This window comes from Haemaphysalis longicornis, unplaced genomic scaffold, assembly GCF_048455015.1.
Source record: "Haemaphysalis longicornis isolate Haplotype H1 unplaced genomic scaffold, Haemaphysalis longicornis Haplotype H1 scaffold_7, whole genome shotgun sequence".
Taxonomy (NCBI): Eukaryota; Metazoa; Arthropoda; class Arachnida; order Ixodida; family Ixodidae; genus Haemaphysalis; species Haemaphysalis longicornis.
The window spans coordinates 91717595-91727498 of NW_027526422.1; the positions used below are offsets into that span (position 1 = coordinate 91717595).

The 9904-nt window shown below is 51.9% G+C and overlaps 1 non-coding gene across 1 annotated transcript; it reads right to left on the bottom strand.

Annotated features, from left to right (window-relative positions):
* Window positions 1–5534: 5534 nt before the first annotated feature.
* Window positions 5535–5608, bottom strand: Trnat-agu (transfer RNA threonine (anticodon AGU)). The gene has a single exon. It is a non-coding gene; the product is annotated as a tRNA-Thr (tRNA).
* Window positions 5609–9904: the final 4296 nt, after the last annotated feature.

Below are 9904 nucleotides of genomic sequence, written 5' to 3' on the forward strand. Positions count from 1 at the left end.
CCTTGACTCACAACGAGGTACTTCCTTCCAATGCCACTAAGCGCCCTGCATCTGCCCGCCCAATACCCCCTCCGCGGTTCCCCCAAACCTACCACGTCACGGTTTTCCGCCCCCATGGTGGTCTCCGAGTCAGTGACTGGCCCACCTCAGAATTGGCTCGCAGCCTGGCAACCGCCAGCCACATGTCAGACCTGCAATTCCGCAAGGAAGTCACTCTCCAAGCCCAGCCGGGGCCCAACCTCATTGTCGCCGGCACTCCGGATCCTTACCTGGCCGATCGACTATCCCAACTCGCCACTATAACCCTTCGGGGAACCGACTACGCCGTTTCCGCCTATATGAAGCCACCACCCGGTACCTCCAGGGGCGTTATTCATGGCATCCCGGAGAACACCACGAATGAGCAACTGCTCGAACTCACGGCTACCAACCGCCCATATTTGATCCACGCCCGGATGATGGGTAACACAAGATCTGCACTGCTCACCTTCAACGGGCCACGCGTACCATACTACATTAAATTTGACTGCGAACTAGTGCGTTGCCGCCCCTATCGTCGTGCCGTCCAAACTTGCAAGTGTTGTGGCGACATCGGCCACCGTCATGACGTGTGCCCCCAACCCGACCAGCCACGCTGCCCGGCTTGCGGCATCTCCAACCCCCCTCCGGATCACCCCTGCGTTCCACGCTGCAAGTTGTGTGAAGGCCCTCACCTCACGGCCCACAAGGACTGTCCCAAGCGCCTGCTTCCCACCCCAGCTCCACGCAAGCCTCGCAGCCAGCCCAGCCACCAACCTCTTCCGGCCTACTGTACTGAAGATTTCCCGGAGCTACATACCCAACCGACGGACGCCCGCTCCAGGTCCCATCATAATCTTCAAACACAGGTGAGCTGGTCAGCCGCACTTCGCAACACTCCCACTGCTCCCAACCCAATCCCCTCCCACCCCTCACAACCTCTCCCCCCTGTCCCCCCTACTTACGAATCAGTGCTAAAAGAACTCAAAGAACAACAACAACGTTTTCAAACACAACTTGACACTCTCACCAAGAAGATTGAGGCCCTCGTTGCGTCCCCTCTCCCCACACCTGTCGCACCAGTCGTGCCCACATCCGACCAGATAAACGCCACCATCGACAGCAAGCTAGTCGATGTCTTAAAGCAACTCATGGACGCCCAAAGAGAGAGTCTGGCCCCCTTATGCTCTGGCATTCAGGCGCTCACTGACCGACAGAACAAGTTAGAACAGGCTATCCAGGGCATACATGACACCCTGGCGTCCTCCCACCCGACCAAGAAGCTCAAGCATCACCCCTATCATGACTAGCGCACCGGAGGCCTTCCTCGTCGTATATCAATGGAATTGTCGATCTCTCAGTAGTAAGCGACACCAGCTAGCCCTCCTTACCCAACAGGACCCGCCAGATGTCCTTGCTCTTCAAGAAGCAAATACTCCTGCCCCTCGCTTGCCACAATACAACGCCTTCACCCAGGACCCGCAAAACCGCACAGCCATCCTTGTACTGAATTCCCACCCAGCCCAAGCACACCAGCTCAGCCAGACCATTCCTAATACCTTCGTTGAAGTCATCTCCACCCGCCCATCGCAACCCAGCATGTATGTACTAAATATCTACAGCCCTCCCACCAGCAGTCTTCACACCATCGAGGCGCTCTTGCATGAAGCTACACTCAAGGCCAATGACAACCCGCTGCTTCTCCTTGGTGATTTTAATGCCCCGCATACGGCTTGGGGATATATGCGCGCTTCGAAGAAGGGTACGGCTCTGTTACGCGCCACCCAAAATCATCAGTTAGTCCTGCAAAATGACCTTACAGTCGCCACCCGGACCGGTAACAGTGTCACGCGTGACACCACACCCGATTTAACATTTACAAAAAACATTCGAAATATCACGTGGTCATGCTTGGATGAAACTCTCGGCAGCGACCATCAGATCATCTCCATCCGAATTCCGACCTCGAAGAAGTCTCCTCGGAAGGGCACAGCCCGCCTAACCAATTGGTCCGCGTTTCGAGATGACATCACTCCTCTACCACCCATAGATCAAAATCTTGACGAATGGACACTGGAGCTTGAAAAGTGGGTCAATAAGCACACACGAGAAATCGCACTCACTGACAGTACATCAGCCGCGGACCCCCACCTTATGCACATCTGGGAAGCTCGACGAAGCCTGTCAAAACGTTGGAAACGCCAGAAACACAATCGTTCCTTGAAAAAACGCATAGCCCATCTAACACAGCTAGCACAGACCTACGCTGCTGATCTTCAACGACAGAATTGGCACTCTTTTTGCGACAAGCTCCAAGGCACTCTGCACACGAAGAAAACCTGCATCTGCTTCGGTCCCTCCTCAACGACACCACTACCAGGCGACAAACAAACCATAAAATACACCAGTTGATTCGGAACAGCTCGCTGTCTTCTCAAGACCTCCTGAGGTCTATCCAACTCCACCTTTTTGGTCCAGCCTCTTATCCGACCTACCCGGAAACACATTACACCGGCCAGGCAAATGACGAGTTGGACGCACCTTTTATCCTCGCCGAGCTCCACGCTGTACTCGCCCGCTTGAAACGCAATACTACACCAGGCAAAGATCAGATAACATATCGCATTCTCCGAAACCTGGACGAAGACACCCTGCAGGCGCTCCTGGACCTGTACAACCGCCACTGGGTTGAAGGCACCTTACCTGAACAATGGAAATATTCGGACATCACTCTAATCCCAAAGCCAAACAAGCCCGTCTCCCCCACGACCCTTCGGCCCATCTCCCTGACGTCCTGCCTCGGGAAACTTTTCGAACACCTGGTCCATCAACGTTTATCTACGTACTTGGAAGATCACAATCTGTATCCATTAACCATGTTCGGGTTTCGACAGCATCTCTCTAACGCAAGACGTACTAATTCAGCTCAAGGAACAGGTCCTAGATCATCTGAGCAGATCCACTCCTAGGACCATCTTAACACTTGACGTCAAGGGCGCGTTCGATAACGTCACGCATCAAGCCATTTTGGAAAACCTCAACACGACCAATTGCGGCATCAAGACTTTCCACTTCGTAAAAGCTTTTCTCCGAAACCGGACCGCAACACTGCGACTTGGGCCCCTTCGATCCCCCATCTTCCACACTCCGCCCAAGGGCACCCCACAAGGCTCCGTTATTTCGCCATTGTTATTTAATATTGCCCTCCTTCACCTTCCGAGTCGCCTACAAGCTATCCCCGGTCTCCAGCACGCTCTTTACGCGGACGATTTGACCATTTGGACAACGCAGGGCTCCAGCGGCGCACAACAAGACGCTCTCCAACAAGCGATCGACACAACTATCGACTATCTCTCGCCCAGAGGTTTGACATGCGAACCTAACAAATCGGCTCTCCTAGTCCTTCGCGCCCGCACGCGAGGTCGGCCTGCTGTGGCTACTCCCGATCCGCAAGTTACCATCCAGGGCTCTCCTATTCCCCAAGTCCCCGCTCTCCGTATATTGGGTGTGCCTATCCACTACGATGGTTCCGGCGCCACCCTCCTGCCGCAGCTACAGAAAACGGTCACACAGCTCACTCACCTAATACGACGAATAAGAGGATCCACTCACGGCCTCAAAGAACAAGACACCTGCCGCCTGGTCCAAGCACTGCTAGTCAGCCGTATAACCTACGGAACTCCTTTTGTCAACCTAAAACCACAGGAAATCAACAAGCTGGATGCTCTAATACGGAAAACGTACAAAGCTGCCCTTGGACTCCCAACTTATACTTCCAATGCGCGTCTGCTTCACCTCGGCCTGCACAACACGCTCAGCGAACTACTAGAAGCACAGCGGACGTCCCACCTCCATCGCCTCGCCCTCACTCCCTCAGGTAGACGCGTTCTCCAAAACATTGGCCGGCCGTCCCCTTCCCCTCAACACGAACTCCAACGCATCCCCCTGTCCATTCGTCAACGCCTGAAGGTTAGCCCGGTCCCCAAACACATGCACTCATCTTTCAATCGAGGACGTCGCGAAGCCAGGGTGAAGATGCTTGATAAACGGCACGGCGCCGACTCTCAAACCCGATATACGGATATTGCTACAACTACCGACCGCACGCGCACCACCCTAGTTACTGTGGACTCGAACGGACATCTGGCCACAGCCGTCACCTATCGAAATCTGCCGGTCACCTCAGCCGAAGCGCTTGCCATCGCCCCTGCAACTACCACACACCAGCATCAACCATACTTGACCATCATTACGGACTCCCAACAAGCCTGTCGGCTGTATCAAGCTGGCCTTGCACCACCCCAGGCCCTCCCTGTGCTCCAACACCTTCCCGAGGACATTGAAATTTCTATCGTCTGGACCCCAGGCCATGCTGGCCTTGCCGGGAATGAGGCGGCTCATGCCGCAGCCCGCGATCTCCTTACCCGGGCACTCCCAACCGCAAGGACCGAGACCGCCGGGCGCCTCATCTCTAACCATGAAATCCTAACTCCGCTGGACTCTACCTACAGCTCCCTCCTCGCGCACTACACACACATCAGAAGAACATACCCTCCTCCACACCACAGTCTCTCCAACCACCAAGCTCACATATATCGGCGTCTACAAACAGAAACCTTCTACAACCACACTATCCTCTCCCACATATCCCCGTCCATTTTCCCCTACAACTGCCCACAATGTGACATCCCTCTCACAACCTACCACCTTGTTTATTCATGTCCCCACCACCCCCACCCCATTCACTCCCCCTCCCTTGAGCAGTGGGAGTCTGCGCTGACCAGCTCGGCGCCGGAGCATCAAATCGCCCTGGTGCAACGAGCCCTGGATTCGGCGCAGGCTCGCGGCCTCCTGGACGTAGGAGGCTGACCACGTCCCTTTCCAGCTCCCTTGGCTGCTCAATAAAAAATGTTTTTTACCACCACCACCTCCGTCAAACGACGACGATGGTTGAACGCGAAGCTTTCTCGTGACGGATTCTTTGGTTGCCGTCTGAGTTTTCCAAACCGCTTTCTCTTCCGAGTTCTCTATGACTAGCAGGCCCGGATAGTTTTGTACGCAGCCTTTCACATCTCTCCCGAAGGGGACCATGTTGGCACGCGCTAGAACCCGCTGCAACCGGCTTCGCAAGCTCGGCGTATTTAGTACGAACTCGCGGCGTCTGTGCTCCTATACTTCAGGCGCGAATGCGCGTGTACTGGCAAGGAGAAGAGCACACGAGAGATGACGCCACGAACGCTGAGCAAAGTGTTCTCGAAGGTAGAGCTGGCCGACGCCGGGAGCTCCTCACGAGGCGCACGTTCACGTGCGCTCGGCTGGGCTGAGTTTTCCGGTAACGCTCCACGGCGGAATAAAAAGCCTAAGCAGCTCTGCTGCTGAAACGGCCGCGAACGTAGCCATACGTTTAAGTGAACAATAAAAATCTCCCGCATTAAATTTAAAAATAGGGAAAGTTGATGCAAAAATGAACGCGTCTCTCCGCGGTAAGAGAGAAAAAGAAAAAGTCACATCGCAACAGGCACCGGTGAGATTCGAACTCACGATCTCCTGTTTACTAGACAGGCGCTTTAACCAACTAAGCCACGGCGCCGACGGCTCCTTCGCGGCAAAAGTTCCGCCAAAGCAGCAGTGCAAAGACGTGTTCCGGTTTCCTTATCTAAACGACTTTCAGCATACGTGCTCGATCTCACCTTGCGGGCCGGCGCGTAGAATGCCAACTGCCCCCTTGCAACGTGCCGATGTCGAAGACGCGGACCGGAAGCACACTATGATGTGGACATAAACGTCCGGACCCATCGAACTACTCCTTGGTGAGAACTTTATTTTTCGAGAGTGTTGCATGAACTCCACAGGTAGGCGAAAGATGCGGGTGCGCGGGGGTCCGGCACAGATGCGTATCTTCCCTTCACAGTGGGCGCAGACGCTGACCGGCTCCGAACCTGCTCCCAGCTTCGGCTGGTAAATAGGGCCCGGGAGGCCGGCTACTATAGTGCCTAGAATATACCAGTATATTCTAGGCACTATATCGGCTACAACGAGGGAGTCCTGGACTGAGGACACCCCTCACTGGTCAGGGGTGACACCAGTCACAACGGATGGAATAAATGAAGTTTCTCCTCCTCCGCCTCCCTTAGTACCTATCGATGCTCATTTCCACCTGGCATGAACGCTTCAATTATTAAGGAGCAGCAGTACAGGTGCCGTCAAGAGCAATTAGAACACAGTCTCGTAAATTTGCAGGAATTTCTCCTTCCGGAAACTGCCTGGCTGCATTGGCGTGCGTTTAAAGGGGTCCTCCGTTATGGAAAAAAGCTTCCTGTAAACCGGTAGTGCCTGTCATAAAGTCAGTAAGACAAATATTTCGTGATATTCACAAATCATCGTTCCAGTTACTTATGACGGCGCCTGTACATGCGGAGCCCCACCGTTCTTTGCTGAGATGCTGACCACTTGCCCGCCAAGGAAGTAGGGAAAGAAAGCATTGTCTTCAGAAGGAACTTTTTGATAGTGAGCACAGGGGACTAAGTCAATGACGAGTACCGGATTTAGGGAGTGTTCGTTTAATAACACGAAATCTTCTGGGCCTCATGTCCGTCTGTTTGTGGTGTTAAAGCATTTAAGGATTTAGTTTTCTTTGGTTACCTGATGAGGCGGCAGCGAACTTAGAGTGGCACATATCCTTGAGAGGTACAAAGGTCGATCTCAGAGTTGATGTTGGGGAAAGCCACTGGTCCGGATGCTCTTTTGTTCTCGGTTCTTTTTCCTTTGCACCTCTTAAACCAGAAAACAGCTCTAACTGTTTCTACATCTGCCGTGTGTACCCTAAGACAAACGGTGCAGAAAAAAAGAGGCACTTTAAATTCGCAAAAATACGAGACCGGACGAACAGCTCTAGCGCTAAACTGCAATGTCTAAAGCATCTGGGTATTTTTCACACATGATATGTGCACGCACTGATGCACGCAACTGAAGACGTATCTACGGTGTGAGTGAGTGAGTGAGTGAGTGAGTGAGTGAGTGAGTGAGTGAGTGAGTGAGTGAGTGAGTGAGTGAGTGAGTGAGTGAGTGAGTTACTAAGTGAGCGAATAGAGCGAGTGAGTGAGGGGGTGAGTTACTAAGTGAGCGAATAGAGCGAGTGAGTGAGGGGGTGAGTTACTAAGTGAGCGAATAGAGCGAGTGAGTGAGGGGGTGAGCGAATAGAGTGAGTGAGTGATTGAGTGAGCGAATAGAGCGAATTGCTCTACATAGCCACGGGCACAGACATGGTGTTGCGCACAACGTGAGCTATAGTTTCCCACAAATGGTTCCTCTCGCATTTGTAGTGCCAATGGAAAAAGAAGACCACGTGGAATAATGGAGATCGTTTTAAAGCTGATGAGTTGTACGCGATGTTCGTGTTCGTGTAACTATACATGCCTTTATACGTATACTTATACGTATACGTATACGTATACGTATACATGCCTTTATACGTATACAAAAATATTTTGCGCAACAAGCACCACTCGAACTCGTTTTCTTGGACCTACTGTGGCAGAAACGCAAACTACAAGTTATATGTTTGAAATATTCGAGAGTCATTTCAGTAAAACTGTAGACGCGAGTCTCTACTGGCTGGTGTGCGTCCGTCTGTTTATCATTGCGTCGCTAGCGTAAACATAAATATTTAGTGTCCTGTGTTTTCGTTTTAGAGCTTTCTTTATATATTTTGCCGTCAAGACTACGTGCAATATTTTGTGATGCGTGCACACTTACACTGACACCAGAAGGATATATGGGGAGATACAAAAATAAACACTCGTTCCGTTTTGCTGGATACACGGCACTTATTCGCAGAGATCGCATGACAAGTAGCGGGCGGATACGCATATGCACCTGTGGTTATGTTATTTTCATTTCTTCTCGGGTTCCATGTGCTTTGTGCACGTCGGCGTCGCAAGAACATGATCTATGTGTACAGTCGGCTGTTTTTATTGGAGAAGTGGCGCTTTCTAAAATATTATAGCATGTATTCCCGCGATACCCGTAAGAAGAATATTTATATTTAAATTGAAGCTGGGGAGATAATAAAACGAGGTGATATACCGTATATTGATTTTCCGGTTGTTGTTCTAATTGAGCCCCGTAGCGAACTGCTGTATATGTTTATTTTCTCCTTTGGAAAAAACGCCGCCACCACTACCACGTGGCGCCCCATGTTTACTTGAAACTGCAGTGCACGAGGCCCGTAGTGAAGTATCGTTGCAACGAAAATCAGCTATACCCTATAAAGATGCACTCAATACAGCACATTTATCAGTATTTTTATGGCGGCACATCTATACAACGGCGATAACAAAATAATGGTTGCAAAAAAGCAAGCCTTTCGGATTTTTCAACTTCCTTACACCGAGGTTTAAAGGGACCCTGCAACACTTACCATCGACTAATCGGAATGTATTTTGGGGTAAAGTCTATTATCCCAGCAATCTCCTCCCGCAAGAATTATGAAAATCCGTTCACTATCACCGAAACTACGCACGATGAAAAATCGCGCATAAATGTTCCCTCTCAACTCAACCGCGGACAACGCAACGAAAGCTGCGCGCTCTCTCCCGGTGAGGGGGGCGGCGCGCGGCGTTCTGTTCGGCGGCCTTCGATATGTCACAGGCCGGGGAGTTTCGTGCTTTTCCCCGCAACGTGGATGGGTCTATTTCCGGTCTGGTATCACAAAAGAGCAGGCATGGCTGCCTGCTCGCAAGCAAGCGCTCAGGCTGGTAGGGCGTTTTTGGAGCAATAAACGTTTGTTGTCGAGTGGGCTCGTTGAAAGTGGAATATTTAGTCCGTCACTCAAACTCCGCGCGCACTCAAAATAAAAGAAACACCAAAAGCATGCGGACAGGTTCAGACATAGAAGAGGTTCATACACAGCGCCGACGACGGCTGATCGTCACAGGAAATGCCAGAATTTAGCCGCGAAGTTGACCAGCGACAGCCAATAGGACAGCCAGGACAGCCATGGCCCGATTGACGTCGGAGAGGCCATGCCAGGGGTGCATAATGAGAAGAATTGAAGAGAAAGCGGTTGGTTTTTCCGCGTCTTTCTCGGCGATTTGCGCGCTTACCGCTTCACGTGCACGTGTAATATTTGGCTCGGGTGTTCCTGGAAGTCTAATCTAAACATCGCGCAGGTTTACTTGCACTGCACGAAGAGTGTTACAGGGTCCCTTTAAACATACCAAGGAGCACCATTTTCTAGCATGCCTCGAAAGAGATAGCCTGACAGCTACCGCTCTTCAATGCTCATTGCGTTTTGAGAGCTTCGCGAGAACCATGAAAACTTTCCGAAAGGCTATTGCGATGCATCAGATATGGTTACTTGGTTTACTTTGTTTCACGTTGTCTTCGTCCCCATTTACGTCCCCCGTCGACGTGTCTTTCACCTTCTATCCGAGGATATCTTTTATGTTATGAGTCCCTCAAGGATGTTGAAGGCTCACTGAACGACTAGACATATACAGCTTTCGCCTCAATACAAGGAAAAACTAAACCCAGTTCCACCCACTGCGAAATCTGCTGAATTAGGGGAGCCATGGTTCTCTTGTGCCGGTGCGAACGTCAATAGGCGCTCACCCGAGAACGGCATCGCCGTCGCCGCGCAAAGGAACCGTCAGCTTAGCGTCATCGGCGGGAGGCTCCCTCCCATCTCTCCCGCCCCTGCATGAGAGACCACCGCGCGAGGCCGCCGCCGGGTATGGGAACCTGGTCCAGCCCTGCGTGACGCATGACCTTCAGCGGACGGACAAAAAGGCTCGACCTACGACAACTCCGCTTTTAAAATCCGCTCGAGCTCTACGAAACAAGTAGTCGAGAGCATGGAATGCGAGGAAGAACCATCGTCCGAAAG